Genomic DNA, 18,451 nt, shown 5'->3' with positions numbered 1-18,451 from the left:
TGTGGAGGCTGAGCTTACCACTGGTCTCCAGCTCACCTTCCTAGTTCCTCATAAAGACCTCCTTTGGCAGTGTGCAGGGTGGCTATCATCCCACAGTTCAGTCAAGACACAAAGAAGCCTTCCTTCAGCTATGCTAAATAATGGCATTTCCTTCTAGAGCTATTTCCAGACCTTTTCCTTCTTTCTTCTTATTCACAAAAGCTTATTAGCAGTTTGCCAATAAGCAGCCTTTCAGCATTTTGCACTGTTTTCCACTTGAGTGAAATGACCTCTGTGATAAATGCAATCACTAACTCTAATTCTCTGTTAAGATGAAGCCAAAAATGTGAAGGCCTTACCCTGATGTCATAACACAGAGTGACTCCATTTCTAAAAAACAGGAAACGGTATTCTCAGCTATGTCCCATTGTTCCAACTGGTATAAAGCAGTTTGCCTCATATCTAGTTAATAAGGAACTATGAAAAATATTCTGTTCCCTGCAATCATGGAAGAAAACTGACTCTGGAATCAAAGAATTAGTTTTGAATCCTGACCTCTCTGCTGTCTGTTGTTAATCTTAAACAGGACCCATCCCCTCCCTAAGCATGAGCTGCCTCCTCAGCCAAAAGGGAGAAAAGCATAGCACTCACCAACTTTCTGTAAAAGCAGCAGGTACCTGTAGGACCCTCAATACGTACTAGTTGAATATATGCTACGTCTAAGTATTGTGAGAAAACAAACAAAACTTTCATTTTTAAAGCTTAGGTTAGTTTGAAGACCCACGTTGAAACTTGTTATTAAATACATATATATATGTACCTATGTATGTAAAACATTTCTTGATATAAAATAATATATTTGAGGTAGAATTAATCTTGCATTGCTGTAATATTTAGAAGGGGACACCTCAGTAATCCTCTGCAAAGCCCAGAGCACTACAGTTTATGCTGTATGTCCCAGCTGGCCATCAAATACATAGATAACGTGGCATACAATCACTGTCACTGAACGCATAGTGGGAGAGGTATTTTGCATTTTGCATAGGCCAATGGGTCTTTAGCAGGTTTCCCATTAAGGTGTTAATACTGCTGAACGTGGGCAATCAGCTGAAATTGGAAATTTCATTATTTCAAAATTCTCCTTGCTAATGCTTTCGTGAAAAGCAACTACTTAGGATATTTATTAAAATGAATGTGCTTTAAAAGGCCATAGGTTTATATATTTTTCACTGAAGTTGCTATTTACTTGACATAAAATAAGTGGAAATATTTCAGATTTCCAGTTAATTTGATCCATAGAGACAACAAAACTGTCTAACTGAGCCTCTACCTAGAGTTACTGCTGTTTCTTAAATTGATATCTGAATCATCTATAACTATGCCAGACATAACGAGGCAGAATAACATCCCCATTAACAGTATGAGCTCCTTGCTTCAGGTTCAAGTTGACAGATGCAGCCCATATCTTAATCTCCTCTTCCTCCTGAGACCCCATTAAAAAGAAGCTAATGGAATTAAAAAAAAAAAAAAGGGACAAGTCCCATAACAGTAAAGGAAATGAGAAGGGAGCGTCAAAGGCCAAAAGATTTCAGCGTACTTCTGCATGACAGAAAGCAGATGGAAGGGTAATAATTGAAGAAACAGAACAAAGCAGTCTCTGCCTTAGATCACCTACAGAGGAAAGGCATGTGCTGTACGTACCTTACACAGCTCCGGGGGCACCTTACACATGGTATTCTATGTGACTGCCATCTCCTGGAGATGTGTTTCCAGGGATGCCACCCACAAAACAGCCCACCACAGTGAAGCTGCCAAGTGTAGAGGAGCCCACAGCTCAGGAGGAAGCAGATCCGCCTAACAGAACCCAGGAAGCTCGGAGACTTCAGAATAGTGACAACAGATGGGATTGAGAGCAGAGCCTGAGAATAGAAGATGCCCCCACTCAGCGTGCACACCCCTGCACACAGAACAGCTGGCAGGCGAGCACTTACCACCAGCCAGAAAATGAACTTTCTGCTCTGAAGAAACAGGATGACTCTTCTGAGGAGCCCAGATAAGCTCAATTGAATGGTGCCCCACACCAAAGCCCTGCACTATGTGCTAGTTAGGGGGACAGTTTCGGGTTTGCTCCCCTAACCTGAAGCCTTTCAGTGAAAAAGTTTTGCCCTTATATGCAATACTCTCTGAGACCTTTCTACTACCTCATTCTTAAATAGGAACGGACAACCACGGGTTACCAAATATCTTAACAAACCTACCAAGTGACAGAAACAAGATTAAAACACACATAACAAAAACTATCCTCAGGAAGACAGAGGGATTTTGCTTGTTCTGGGAACAAAATAGAATTTAATGAAATGAAGTTGACCTTTGAACAATGTGATTTGAACTGTGCAGGTCCACTTATATGCTGATATTTTTCAATAATAAATACTATAGTACTGCACTACCTGCAGTTGGTTGAATTCACGGATGTGGAGGAAACTCAGATATGGAGGGCTGACAATAAATTATACTCAGGTTAACCCCTGCCCTTTGTTCAAGGGTCAACTGCTCTAGTGTAAGCATATGTTTTAGCAATAGGGAAGTAACCACTAGAATTAGAACTGAAATGGTTAGAAGTGATTGCCTCTGGGAAGCTAGGTAGGATTCTCAGGAGAGGTGACACAAATTACATTTTGAAGAATGTATTTGGAACTAGGCAGGGGTTTTAAGAAAAAAAAAAGAAGAAAATCACGTGCAAAAAATCCTAGAAGTACTTTGCTAATACTGCAAAGACTAAGAAGTACCTTCAGCTACTCAAATATCTTCCTTTTGTCCAGTAGAGGACATACACTGTTTTATCTTACCTTAGAAGATGATTTTAGCAACAATATAGAGGCAGAATTTTCTAGAAACTAGCATTTTCACATCAATAAAATACCTGCCCTGAAAGATGTTAACCACTCTCTATGAATAGAAGGAATTCATATGGAGTGGATATTTTGTCTAATTGACTCCAACCAAAAATTTCTCCCAAATCCGGATGTCAGTAAATATCCCAAGGAGAACCAATAAGTGGTCTTGCCTATAAACAAATGCATCTAAGGGAACCCATCCTCTCAGGTTGACTGGTCTCTGGTGGTATCACTGTCATTCTTGCTTAGTGGAACAGGCCTGTTGCTGTAGCGATAGCTGTGTACTACCTCTGTTTGGCACAAGAGACTCGCTCTCCACACTCTAAGACCACGACAGGCCCTTGAGCCCATGCATTGGTGGAGCCAGGGAGCCTCTGGTGTTGCCATATTGGGCCTGAACAGCTGTCCTTTCCAATGACACTCTGGGAACAGGACCTCAACTGGAATCATTTGCTCTTTTGTTCTCTATCCAGCTCCTTTTGCCTTAATAGAGAAGCTTTTTTACAGCTAACATACTTCCAATTCCCCAGAATGATGCTGATTTAAAGTACTGAGTCAGTCTTCTTAGTCTAAGTGCCTCCATATTTAGTTCCAAAATATATGGTCACTGTAGAAGGTGGAAGCATTACTGACCTGAGAATCAGGAGACCTGGATTCTGCGTTCAAGTCAGCCACCTCTTACTCTGTGATTCTGAGCGGATCTCAGTTACCTCATATACAAAGTGGTGAGGTTGAGTTAAACAGTGTGTTAGATTCCTTCCCACTCTTAACATTTTATAATTTCATGAGTTCTGAAGGATATAAAAGTTTGGCTTCCAGGCTTATAGAACTATTTCCAGAAATGAAACTTAGGGACCATTGGACTCTAAACAGCTGGCCCTCAGGGGTAGTTGGCCTGAGTTATCTCTACCCACCCACTCGCAGACCCAGCCACCTTTCCCAAATCTAACCGATGTGAATGCTCAACTTCCTCCAACACATTTCTGCACCCTGACCCTCAAAAGCAGTGCTAAGCAGTGTTTCCCAGAGTAACTAAGGAGGCCGGATGTGCTGAGAAATACACTGAATTACTTGCAGATCTAAAGGAGAAACTTCATTCAGGTTGTATAGTTGCTGGGGTCAGTGGTCAAAAATCGTTATTTGCCACAGAAATATAAGTGACCTCACCAAAACAGAGGGGCAAGTTAGGTTACTGAAGAGGATTTTTGTATATTTTTAGAATATACAAAAATATATATAGTTGTTACCCCTTTATTTTGCCCTCCGGCCCACTGAAGAGTTTATTTAGGGAGAATATAGGAAAATTAAAGAGACAAACAGCTAGTTGATTTTTATAAATGCCTGAAAGAAATCAAACTCCCTCCACCAAAAAAAAAAAAAAAAAAAAATTTTTTTTTTCCTTCTGATTTATAGTCCAATAAAGACAGACCATCTTCTTGGGTGAGATTCCCACCCTTACTTTTGCCGCCAGGTCACCTGCGGAAGGACCTTAGCTGCGTGAAAAGACTAAGAAAGTTTACGACCCCCTCCTTCCATCCCAGAAGGGGAGAGTGAACTTCGGAGCTAAAACCTCAGGGGATTTATTAGGAATTAATCAGAGTAGCGGGTAACCCCTGATCATCTCTGTTCCCCCCAATTCACAATCACGTGTTTTCTTTTCATTTCTCCTCGTGTCCCTGCAGCTTCCACCTCTGCTCCTAGTTGAGCTGTCAGCTCATCTTTCTTAGCCCCGTTTCTACTGGCTTACTGCTTCTTTTCTCCATTTCTTTACTCCAAAAGACATCCTTTCCTAGGCCTTATAATCTTTCTTCCTTACATGTGTAGAGCTGAAATATAAAAGGTGTCATCACAGCAAACTTTAAGGATTGCCAAAAATTTATCAGTGTTGAAAAAATGCTGAGGCTGCAGAGAACTGGGAAATATTTAAGGGCTACCAATACATGGGATTCTAATTCTGTCACAGGGATTGGATTTCTATCGCCATCTGCTGTTGAAATAACAACTGTGTTTCAAAAAAAAAAAAAATTTGTCCGATTCTTTATATAGGGCAGACAGAAGGTTCCAAATTTGGAATTTCGAGTAAAATATCAAAAAAGACTTTAGAAGATGACATTGAGAATCTAGATTTATATTTTCCCAGGTAAAGACTTTTATAAACATTAACCATTGTCATCATTATTCCACTGAGGAAAGCCTTCCTTAAAACCATGAAAACAGGAAAGATGTAAAATAAGGAATGTAGAACACTCCATCATAAAAGCAGGCAGTTCAGAAACACAGACAGTAAAGTTCAAAAAGGATATTTTCTATATTCAAATGCTAAAAATATAACATTAAATACTACATATTTAACACTAGCTGATATGTTGTAAGTGCTTTATGTGGATCTCATTTGGTTCCAAGGACAATTATTATCATTACGTATGAGAATACTAACCCACTTTATGGTTGGGGACACTGAGGCTTAGAGAAGTTAAGGGTGGTGCCCAAGGTCACAGCCAGTAAGAGGCAGAATTGAGACTGAAACCCGCATTTCTAAGTCACCACCCTCTCTTGCCTCCTCAGAATTACATGTGTTTTGTTATTCCAAGTTGGCCAATTTGGAGGCCTAAGTAAGACACTGAAATACGATGTGGAGCTCAATATGATTTCTGGGGTTTTGGAAGTTTTTAGTCATTGTCAAAAATCCAGTTTCATATAAGAACATTAACAAAAGTAGAATGACCACCTAACGTGGTTTCACTAGCTTGAAACGTGCTGAATTAGAAGAAATGGAGGAATAATATTTCCCCACTGTTGGCATATGTTTTACCCTGCAGAACTAGGAAGAAACCTGGAAGTGACAGATTAGGCGTCTGGTTATGCAGAGCTGCTGGGCTCTCCTGTTCAGTGGCCTTGCACACGGAGGCTGCTCAATGCCAAGCAGCTGGAATTTATCTCAGAGGGATGCCACAGAGTCCACTGGGGAGTTTGGTTTAGGAGTTTTCTATAAATAGTCCTTATTTTCTGTGCATAGTTCAATGCCAACATGATTACTTATCCCTGCATATATTCCTTGGAAAGCTTTTTATTTTTAATAAATTGGTTTAATAAAGGACTCAAAGTAAAGTGTAAATAAACTTCCTCCTCATTATTATATAATTAAACATTTCAAACAGTGTGCTGCAGAATATTCAACTAGAAAATTGCTCCTCTTAATCAATACTCATAATAATTAATGCTAATAATAATATGATCACCCATGACACTGACTGATATGGCATTGGAAAGCTAGTTAATACGCTGAATGAACCAAGGAGGAATCAAGAAAACACCCAGTTGTATGTTTGTTAGACCAGTAAAAATGAATACAGGAAACATTATTCCATGGCAGGATTTAGCTGCCCAAACTGTCAGAAAGTTATATCAATCACAAGACTCCTAATTGTTGTTCTGGCTCCAACCTGCTCTTTATATTTGCACTATTATCCCTCTTTGAATACTGTCCTTTTTTTTTAGCATCTTTCTAGTATTAAGGCTGCCCTTGCTGACTTGAGTCTGTTATGACCAATCAATAAATTCAATTGGGATTATAATGATGAGCCATGAAGACACTAACTCTGCCCTCAGTCTGGTGGGAAGAAGCAGACATTAATCAAATAATTGCACAAACAAATGCAAATCTATACCTGGGCCAAGTGCTATGAAAAAGTGACCTGTGATGCTGGGAGTGTCTGGAATAAGGGATCTGACCTCCTCAGGAAGGTCAGGGAGGTCTTGGAAGCCTCTGAACAACGAGTAGGCATTAACTAGGCAAAGAGAAAGAAAGGGCTATCATCAACGGCTGCACAAGCAATGATTAAGAATGTGTCTGAGTGTATTTCTGAGCTGAGCACAGACTAGAACATGAATTCAGTAGAGCTTGCTATTTAGAAATTTATAATAAAGAGGCTGACTCACGGTTGACTGCCTCCTCCAGAGAGGCCATTTGATGAAGATTTCCAGTGCTTATCAGAAATGTGTGATCTCTGCAAAGATGTAATTCTCTAAATTCCATCTCTGAGCCGTTCTGCTGTTCCGTTGTTTTTTTGTTTGTTTGATGTATTTGTTTGCTTGTTTGTCTGTGTGCCAGAACGTAGAGATCCTTCCTCGCTGCTGCTGCATGCTACTCTCCCAACTCTTTTTCCTGGCCCCTCTTATTTTCTGTCTTTTCTCCCTCTCCTCTCCCTTTTCCCTAGAAACTTTCTCCTCCTCCTCATCTTCTTTTACTTCTTATTCTCCATTCATTTCTTTCTTTTTCCTTTTATTCTTCTCTTTTGCTGTTCACCCTGAAGGTACTAGGCTCATGTTTGTATAGTGCAATGCAATTTACAAAGGCATCTCAAGGACATCACTCCATTTGGCCCCAGTAACAAATTTTTTTAAAGGGAGGCTGAGTAAGAATCACTTATCCTGTTTACAGGTGTGTCAGAAGGTAAGTGGCTTTTTCAAGATCGTGTATCTGTGAAGGGGAAGAGCTTTGACTGTAACCCATACGCCTATCTCCCAGCCCCATACTCTCACCACTGGACCATCTTGTCTTAACGGAAATGTCAAAGACATACCAACCACATCTTTTAGTCTGATGGACAGAGTAGGTACTTCTCTGTCCTGTTATTCACAAAGATGCGTCTAATCAGAAGTCATGGTCAGAGGGTTTCTGGTTGTTCATCCATCACATGAGTAGAAACAGCCTCATTCTCATCTGATGAATATTTACTGGACATCACATGTGACCTTGACCTGAACCACTTATAAAGAATGATTTTCATTATATTTTTACCTTGCCTGCCTATGACCCGGGAGGTGGCATGGCTGTGGAGAGCAGGAAATGAAGAGGATTGCTTTGAGTATCATTTGTCAGCCTTCATTAGATTACTCCTCTTGAAACATCCATCTTTATATATCCAAACTGAATCTGGTGTTTTTCTCTGCATGTATTGCTAATCCCTCAGACACCCTCAAATTTCATTAGGATTTCTGTTTACTTCCTTCTCCTGGCCAATTACAAAAGAGTTTAAAGAAAGAGCACATCCATATCCTATGCCATAAGCCAGATGTCCCTCTATTACAGAAAAACAGTCAGTAGTCTTTATGCTTTATTTAATCTCTCTGATTTCCAGTCCTGGTAAATGTTTACTCCACTGAAGTATGCTTTTAAGATGTGGGTCAGCAATCTTTGACTGATGGATCATAGTCGGTTAAAGGTTCCTGCCTGTTACATGGAAAAATTAGCCCGCTCAAGAAGACTTGTATAGGAGACAGGCACCACCCATCCATTCATTCAGTCAGTGATCTGACTGACGAATCTCTCATTCATTCTTTCATTCAACTAGTGTTTTCTGGATGCCCAGTATATGCCAGACACTCTAGTGAGGCATTTGAGAAAATCAAGAAGAAAAAGGCCCAGTTCCTGCCCTTGAGGAGCACACAGTCTAGTGAGAGTGACAGAATGTTGAAAACTGCAAAAATTCACTGAGCTTACATCTATGTAATTTCAGGACAAAAGAAAAAGCAGCTGATTTGGAGGAAACTAGTAGCACTATTCAGATGTGGGTTCAGTGATTTTTATTAAGTGACTACCAAACCCAAAGGGAAGAGAGCGCCCTCTTCAGACTGAGGAATTTTCATGCTCACATGGGCTGGTATCAAGAGTTGGGAATTTTCCCTTCTCCAGGTCTATAAAAGCTACATGGAAGTGTAGAATAAAGTTATGCTTTTCACAGCCTATTCAATTTTGCAAATAGAGAATTCTCCTGTGGTGGAGCATTAATTATGCACATTAATGGGAAAATTGCATTTCAATATCAACATTGCATAATATTAAAATATGTAAACATCTCTCCCCTTACAGCGCTTTTCCTGCACCTCTGAAATACTTGCTTGTCCTCAAGTCCCTCTCCTCAGTAGAGCAGCCCGGTATAATTGAAAGAACACGGCCTTTTGATTTATCTCTACCTTCATTTAAAAACTGGCTCTTACCAGCTGCATCACCTTGAGCTGTTACTGAAACTTCTCTGTTTCTTTAATCTATACAGAAGGGATTAATATCTACTTCATAAGATTGTTTTGAGAATTTAGTTTTTAAAGATATGTAAATATCCTAGCACAGTAGGTTCACAGTAGGAATTAGCTCTCTCTCTCCTCTCTCCCCTCTCTCCCTATATTTCATCCGCCCCTTTTCTTTCTGATGTGCTAGGACCTCATCCCTCTTCATCCATACCAGGAATCCATTAACAAGCAAATGAAACCTCCATTCATTGTTCATTTAACAGACATTTCCTGTGCACCTCTCATGTGCCCTTGGGGAGATATAGTCAAGAGTGTGGAAGACAGAACACAGCACACAGTAGAGAAGCAAAGGAAGAAGAGAGAGTATGCCCATTTAGAAAGAGCCGCCAAGGGTTCACACGCCCTTCTAGACCCAAAGAAATGCAATGGCAGACTTTCAGAAAGAGTCGCAGATGTGAAAAGGGTGTTTTTGGGTAAAGTGTCACCTCAGACCACCTCCTTATTTTACACATGACAGAATAAATCCAGAGCCCGTGCAACTGTGTGCTAGCTCACATACATGCACACACAGATGCTCTTTCCATACCCCTGGGTCTCCATTGATTGCCATTATATTAAAAGGGTTTATAAGAAACTTGTACATATGTATCCCTAGGAGCCTTTTCGATTGCCGAAATAACAGATTAAATTTCTGCCACACAACTAATGCTTGTAGTTTCTATCTTGTTTCGTGTACAGGAGTTTCTCCCCGCTTTAGGTGCAGAACTCCTAAGGGTGGCTCCTAGGTTTTATCCTATCATGTAGTTTTGAAGTGATCTCCCAAGCATGGACTACGTTTAACAAATTATGATTTGTTAAAGTTCCTTCTCCTATTATGACCTAAGGAGTCAGGGATTCACTTTCCCTGAGTGACTGATTTTCTCCACTTCCAGTCATTTTTTTTTTTTTTTTACTAGAGGAGATAAGCCAATTGATCATACAAGGTATAAGGTCGTGGAAGCAGCAAAGGCTTTTATAGGCAATTAGGAGTATGAATGCTGCTGCTACCACTTTTAACTGGTCAACCTTGAACAAGATCCCTAACCTTTCTTTTCTCATCTTTAAATGAGAAAAATAATACCTAATTTATAAGGACAGTATAAGGATTAAATATCCATAGCTCTTAATAAACATTGGTGATTATAATTAAAACTAAAGCTCCTCTCACTAACCAAAAAATAAATTTGTATTATGTTCAGTAATGAAAAAGACCAGGGTTGATGGTAGTAGTTTTATTCCCTCTTACCAATCCTGTTGTACAATTCCTGGAATATTTAAGTGGGTTGAGAGTGCTACAGTTTACAAAACTATAGTAGTGCCAGATCACTATATGTATATATCTATCTCTCTATATATCTCTACATATAGATATGTACATATGCAAACAAATGATGATTGGGCCACAAGGAAACACTAAAAGCTACATCAACACCTCTCACCTTTGGCATGGAATAGAGCCACAGCTATCAAAGGTCAAGCCTTGTATTTAATAATACATGTGATTTTTGCAGGAGATATCATTATGATTACCTGGCCTTGCCTGTCAAGAAAACACACATCTCTGTGAGGAGCTGCCTTGTAATATTCTCCTAATTTTAACTTATTTAGTTTCCATCCATAATTTGGGAAAAGGGGGTTAATATGAGAATTAGAGTTGCCAAATATCTAAAATATTGTCATGTCCAATCATCTACTTTCTATATGGAGAAACTATTCTGAGGCCAGAGACAGGCAGAAGATTTTTTTCAAGGCCACACCAAAGTTAAGACCAAAATTCAGCTCCTAATATCCTAGCCAAGGACTCCTCTCTTTCCAGAGAAGGATGAGGATGAACAAGAGTCATTCCTGTGGTTATTCATTCCTGTGGTTATTCTTTTTTCCCTTTCTCATGTCTTATATGCTTTTATCCTCCACCTAAGACTTAGATGAGGTACACTGGCTCTTCTAGAAATGTATGACTTTAGCACCAAGAGGTAAGGATTATGGCTTAAGTAACACATCTAAGCACCAGGAAACCCAGATCAAATTGAGCTATAGTGTGGCACCATAGTGAATCATACTACAAGGTTTGTGAGTTAAGCTCCTGTAATACCCTACTGTAGATGTAGATGTACCAAGATGAAAGAGACAAATTCACTTAGAGCTTTTACATGGTTGTTGTTTTTGTTTGTTTGAATAGGACTTCTTTTGCCTGTAGAAGGAATGATAATGGGGTAACAGGACTTATTTTAGGGGAAAGATGGTGGGAAGAGATGTAAAATATCAGAAAGCATCTAGCCCTGTACTGGGCTTACCCTGTGACATACCCATGAAGCCATTTCTGGTCTGACAACTAGAATTTCTTACACATAATCTTTAGTAGCAATTCAGGCTTGGGAAGACTCCTAGGTTAGCCTTCATAGAACAGAAATCAAATTCAGCAAATGGACATGCGGAGTGTTTTGGGTGCTTCATCACCACTCCTCCTAGACCAAATCCTCTCATCCCTTAGCCACCCTCCCTTTGTTTTTCGTTCCCAGTGTTGCAATCTGCCTTTTATCACTACCAGCTCTTAGGATCAACTTATTCACGTGGAGACATGGATGTCTGCTAGATTTTTACTCCATAGTCATTCACTGAGCATGTTCTTTGTGCCAGGTATTTTACCAGATATTGGGGACACAAGAGCAGAGAAAAGAGAGCCTGCACTTTTTAGATGTCAGACACTAAATCACAAAGTGACTCTGACACTCAAGGATCTCAGAGTCAAGTGGAAAACACAAACATACAAAGAAATTATCATCATTGTAGAAGATTACAATCTTAGCTTACTGATTTATAACTGCCAGTTTACCCTTCTGATCTACCACGATACTGTAAACTCCTGGGAGGTAGAATCTGTCTGCTTTATGGTTGCAGCCCTAGCCCCAGAAGAGCCTTCCTGAAGTATAGTGGACTGTCAGCGATACTCGTTAAATGGATAAAGAGAGAAAGTATGAAGATTAGGATAGTCCGTATGAGTCTGGTGCAATGGAATCCTACGAGAGCTAGTGTCAGAGTTAAGGAGAGCAAATATTCAAACAGTCATGAAGAAAGAGGGGGATCTTCCCGATCTTCAGATTGGGTGGCTTAAAACAACAGAAATTTATTGTCTCACAATACTGGAGGCTAGAAGTCTGAAATTAAGGTGGTGGCAGAGCCATGTTCCCTCTGAAACCTGTATGGGAATTCTTCCTAGTTCCTGGTGGTTAACTGGCAATCTGGGGCATTCCTTGGCTTGCAGTTCACACACAACTCTCCCCTCTTCCTTCATCTTTACATGACATTCGTCCTGTGTGTCTCTGTGTCTTCACATGGCTGTTTACTTCTCAGAAGACCAGTCAGGCTGGAGAAGTGGCCTACCCTACTCCAGTATTAACCTAATCTTAATCTAACCAATACATCCACAATGACCCTCTTTCCAAATAATGTCACATTCTGAGGTACTGATAGTTAGGACTTCAACATATCTTTTGAGGGGGGACATATTCAACCCATAACACAGAGTGTAAACCTCTCAGGGACAGAGAATGTGTCTTGCATAGCTTTGTACATCCAAGGCCCAGTGGCTGCTGGGTAAGTTTTTGTTACATGAATGGAAGTATGTGCAAATACTCTGCCCTGCTCTCCTGAGAACTGAGAATTGAGTCTCTTTACCTATCAAAGAGCATCTTCCAGGTCTGTCCTCTGCTTCCAGGTCTCCACTGCAGCCCTACTAGGACTCATCAAGCAAGAATACTTGCTTTTCTCCAAAAACCACGTATTCTCTCACTTCCCTCATTCATGCTTTTCCTTATGCACTAAACATCCTCCTAATCCCCACATCTCTGTATCAGATCAGTGCTCTCCTACCGGTTATAAAACTTATCCCAAGTGTTTGTGGATGTATGAATATTATTATAATTAATTATTTCTACATACTTCCTGTCCCACTAAGATGAGAGCTCCACGAAGTCAGGAACTAAGTTGTGTTCATAATTATATTCCCAGCACGAAGCACAACGCCAGAAGTGAATTTGCCTTGAAACTCTAGGGCCCCTCAATTACATGGGCCACTTCAAGGTCCTATACCTTGTGCCATGCACTTTGCTGGGTACTGGGCACACAGAAGCCAGGAGAAATGGAGCTCTTCTTTATTAAGCACTTTTAGATGTCAGGTACTAGCACTCTGGGTAAATAAGAAACTCAAGGCGTATAATGTTATACATGTGATTTTATATTCTTTTTTTAAAAAAGGGCCCAAATTGTAAAACCATCAGACCCCACAAAACCTGCATCTGCCCCTGCCCAGCACCTATCATGCTGAGTGATGTGATTCTAGCCATATTTTTATGTATAATTTAAATGGAATGTCCTTCATCAAACCTTCCCTAGACCACATCCAGAAATTATTTTTCTCCATTCTAGAATGTCATAGCACTTTTTATGTATCTGTTATTACCTATTGTATTTTGTATCAAAGTATAGTTTTATGTATTTGTCATATTTCCTCCACTAGATTATAAATTCTCTGAGGACCAGGTCTATATAATAATAGTTTTCAACTATACCACAGTACTCTGAAAATAGTGTGTGCTCAATAAATATTTGTTGAGTGAAAAGTAAGAGCTACCAGCAACTTATTTATTAGTATGGTCCGGGCATTTACATTCATTATCCCATTCGATCTCATTTAATACTTACAAAAGCTACGTGGTTTAAGTACCACACTATTCCCATTTTAAGGATAAGAAAACTGAGGCTCAGCAAGATGAAGTGAATTGACTGATCTCATAGTTAATAAGTGGAAATCCGGGTTTCAAACTTAGGTGTGTGTCTGAAGCCAAAGCCAGGCTCTTAACCACTGCAGAGAAATAAATCATTCTTCAAGAAGTTGAACACGAAATACTTCTTGTGCTTAAAGAATTTCTACTTGGTGGAAGAGTCAGACAAATCATATATATTTTTAAGTGATGAATGCTTTAATGCCCCCAAAACAAAATGCTTTGGGAAAACTACCCATAAGATGGATAAGTTTGTCTGGGAGAGTTGTTAAAGGATAAGCCATTCAGCTGGAGATGGGTATTCCAAACTCAGGAAGAACATTTGAAAAAGGCCTGAAGAAGGACCTGGCCATCAGGGCCACACAGGAAGTTCTGTGTGACAGGAAGGTATGGGCCATAATTAATGTGCCAAGGGTTGAGGGTGAAAGAATCCACAGAACCCAAATCATGAAGGCCTCACGTGCAAAAAAAGCTAAGGAGGATCTTATCCCTTAGGTAGTGAAGAAGCAATGGGAGCTTTAAAAAGAAGGGGAGTGGAATGATTATATTTGTTTTTTAAGAAAATTTCTCTGAAAGCCGTACGAAGGAGAAAGTGCAGGGGTGAGTGACCGTCAGGAGGAGCCTAGTTAGGAATTCCTGGCAGGTTCAGGTGTGCAACTCTGCAGGCCTAAACCAAAGCAACAATGCTAGGATGATTTGAGAGACATTTCTGAAGTAAAACTGACTGCATTTGTTACATGATTAGAAGTGCTACATGAGCAGTAGAGAGGCAATGCAGAAGTTTCTGATTGCAAAATTGGGCAGATAGCATTAACTATGATAAGGAATTTTAAAAAAAAGAAGTCTAGGGAAGATAATGGGTTCATTCTTAGGCAGTTAAATAAAAATTTGGAGTAGAAACTGCAATCTGGTCTGGAGATATGGATTAGTGAATCATCAATAAGGGAAAGGATAAGACCACCCATTTATTAATTTATTCAACAAATATCAAGTCCTTAATATGTGTCAGGCACTATGCAGGTGCTAGGGGCACAAGATTACATTCTAGTGGGAGACAGGCAACAAATATATGTATGTGTGTATATATATATATATATATATATATATATAATTTCATTGTAAGATAAGTAAAATGAAGAAGAGATACAAGGGTTGTGATAGAAAATAATGGAGGGGGGGACTTAATTTGGATGGAGTGATCAGACAGTAACATTTAAACTGAGACCTAAACGTAGAAAAGTTGCCCCGTAGGGAAGAGCTAGAGGGAAATAGTGAGAGTCAAAGGCAGCCAGGGATACAATTTTTAGAAACACCATTTATGAACATCAAGCAGATAAAGGGAGCCCTTCAAGAAGACTAAGAAGGAACAGAGAGGTAAGAGGAAAAAAAAGAATTCTCTTTGATGAGAGAAAGAGATTCTAGAACCATGCTGTCCACTACAGTAGCCACTAGACACATGTGACTATTTAAATATAAATTACTTAGAATTAAATAAAATGAAAAATTAGGTTTCTCAGTCTCACTGTCCACATTGCAAGTGCTTAATAACACATGTGGCTAAAGGCTACCATATTGGACAACACAAACAAGGAGCACTTACTTCTCACTGAAAGTACTGTTGGCAGTGCTAATCTAGAGGAAAGTGTATAAAGCTGAAGAGAGGTCAAGTTGGACAGGAACTAAAAATAAAGCTATTCCTGTCCTCTCTACTCTCCTGAAGGTGACTAATAAATATGTATTAAATAATCAAAAGGCATTGTGGTTTTAGAAATGTGAAACTCCATTTCTGATTTTCATTAAGCAAATATATGTAATGCTAGAGTTGGAAGGGGTCATGGCAGTTCTGGTTTGCTGTCCTCACCGCTCACTCTATCACACAAAATGGAAAATGGAAAGAGGCTATTTTCAAAGACAATGGGGGTTAATGTTGGAGTCAGGACTTAGGAAACAGGTTTCAAATTTTTCTACAGTAAAATGGATGCATCCAAATTAGAGTCAACAGAAGACCTATAAAACTTAAATCCAAATATTTTTTGTTTAATTAACCCAAACCACTCACCCCATATCATTCTAACTGCACAGGGTTTGAGCATTTGGTAATTAATTGGAATTTCATAACACCATAGAGTTCTAGCTCAAAAGACAATTGTAAAAATCTTTCCTGAGAAACACACCAAGACACATATTAATCAAACTATCAAAAATTAAATACAAAAAAAAAATATTAAAAGCAGCAAAGGAAAAGCAACAAATAATATACAAGGGAATCCCTATAAGGTTAACAGCTGATATTTCAGCAAAAACTCTTTAAGCCAGAAGGGAGTGGCAGGACATATTTAAAGTGATGAAAGGGAAAAACCTACAACCAAGATTACTCTAACCAGCAAGGATCTCATTCAGACTTGATGGAGAAATTAAAACTTTACAGACAAGCAAAAGCTAAGAGAAGTCCGCACCACCAAACCAGCTTTACAACAAATGCGAAAGGAACTTCTCTAGGCAGGAAACACAAGAGAAGGAAAAGACCTACAATAACAAATCCAAAACAATTAAGAAAATGGTGATAGGAACATACATATCAATAATTCCCTTAAATGTAAATGGATTAAATGCTCCAACCAAAAGACATACACTGACTGAATGGATACAAAAACAAGACCCGTATACATGCTGTCTACAAGTGACCCACTTCATATCTAAGGACACATACAGACTGAAAGTGAGGAGATGGAAAAAGGTATTCCATGCAAATGGAAATCAAAAGAAAGCTAGAGTAGCAATTCTCATATCAGACAAAATAGACTTTAAAATAAACACTATTACAAGAGACAAAAAAGGACACTATATAATGATCAAGGGATCAATCCAAGAAGATATAACAGTTGTAAATATTTATGCACCCAACATAGGAGCACCACAATACATAAGGCAAATGCTAAAAGCCATAAGAGGGGAAATCAACAGTTACATAATGATAATAGGGGACTTTAACACCCCACTTTCACCAATGGACAGATCATCCAAAATGAAAATAAATAAGAAAACACAAGCTTTAAATGACACATTAGACAAGATGGACTTAAAGGATATTTATATGACAATCCATCCAAAAACAACAGAATACACTTTCTTCTCAAATGCTTATGGAACATTCTCCAGGATGGACCATAACTTGGGTCACAAATCAAGCCTTGGTAAGTTCAAGAAAACTGAAAACATATCAAGCATCTTTTCCAACCACAGCACTATGAGACTAGATATCAATTACAGGGAAAAAAACTGTAAAAAAATACAAACACATAGAGGCTAAACAATACACTACTAAATAACCAAAAGATCACTGAAGAAATCAAAGAGGAAATAAAAAAATACGTAGAAACAAAGGGCAATGAAAACACGATGACCTAAAAGCTATGGGATGCAGCAAAAGCAGTTCTAAGAGGGATGTTTATAGCAATACAGTCCTACCTCAAGAAACAAGAAAAATCTCAAATAAACAACCTAACCTTACACCTAAAGCAGTTAGAGAAAGAAGAACCAAAAAAAACAAACAAACAAACAAACCCTGAAGTTAGCAGAAGGAAAGAAATCATAAAGATCAGATCAGAAATACATGAAAAAGAAATGAAGGAGACAATAGCAAAGATCAATAAAACTAAAATCTAGTTCTTTGAGAAGATAAACAAAATTGATAAACCACTAGCCAGACTCATCAAGAAAAAAAAGAAGACTCAAATCAACAGAATTAGAAATGAAAAAGGAGAAGTAATAACTGACACTGAAGAAATACAAAGGACCATGAGAGATTACTACAAGCAACTCTATGCCAAAAAAATGGACAACCTGGAAGAAATGGACAAATTCTTAGAAAAGCACAACCTTCCAAGACTGAACCAGGAAGAAATAGAAAATATAAACAGACCAATCACAAACACTGAAATTGAAACAGTGATTAAAAATCTTCAAACAAACAAAAGCCCAGGACCAGATGGCTTCACAGGCGAATTCTATCAAACATTTGGAGAAGAGCTAGCACCTATCCTTCTCAAACTCTTCCAAAATATAGCAGAGGGAGGAACACTCCCAAACTCATTCTACGAGGCCACCATCACCCTGATACCAAAACCAGACAAAGATGTCACAAAGAAAGAAAACTACAGGCCAATATCACTGATGTATATAGATGCAAAAATCCTCAACAAAATACTAGCAAACAGAATCCAATAGCACATTAAAAGGATCATACACCATGATCAAGTGGGGTTTATCCCAGGAATGCAAGGATTTTTCAATATATGCAAATCAATCAATGTGATACACCATATTAACAAATTGAAGGAGAAAAACCATATGATCATCTCAATAGATGCAGAAAAAACTTTTGACAAAATTCAACACTGATTTATGATCAAAACTCTCCAGAAAGTAGGCATAGAGGGAACCTACCTCAACGTAATAAAGGCCATATATGACAGACCCACAGCCAACATCGTTCTCAGTGGTGAAAAACTGAAAGTATTTCCTCTAAGATCAGGAAGAAGACAAGGTTACCCACTCTCACCACTATTATTCAACATAGTTTTGGAAGTTTTAGCCATGGCAATCAGAGAAGAAAAAGAAATAAAAGGAATACAAATCGGAAAAGAGAAGTAAAACTGTCACTATTTGCAGATGACATGATACTATACATAGAGAATCCTAAGGAGGCCACCAAAAAACTACTAG

General features: G+C 38.9%; 1 protein-coding gene and 1 long non-coding RNA gene across 19 annotated transcripts in view; one reads left to right on the top strand and one right to left on the bottom strand.

The window, feature by feature from the left end:
• Positions 1-18,451, top strand: part of DLG2 (discs large MAGUK scaffold protein 2) — a 2,068,078-nt gene that overhangs the window by 1,655,982 nt on the left and 393,645 nt on the right. The gene's annotated exons all lie outside the window — the stretch shown is intronic.
• LOC309606382 overlaps positions 1-18,451 on the bottom strand; it is a 136,588-nt gene that overhangs the window by 48,151 nt on the left and 69,986 nt on the right. The window lies entirely within an intron of this gene.

The sequence above is a fragment of the Balaenoptera borealis genome, assembly GCF_965194805.1.
Source record: "Balaenoptera borealis genome assembly, chromosome: 11".
Classification (NCBI taxonomy): Eukaryota; Metazoa; Chordata; class Mammalia; order Artiodactyla; family Balaenopteridae; genus Balaenoptera; species Balaenoptera borealis.
The sequence above is the reverse complement of the archived record's forward strand: the minus strand, read 5'-3'. Positions and strand labels throughout refer to the sequence as shown.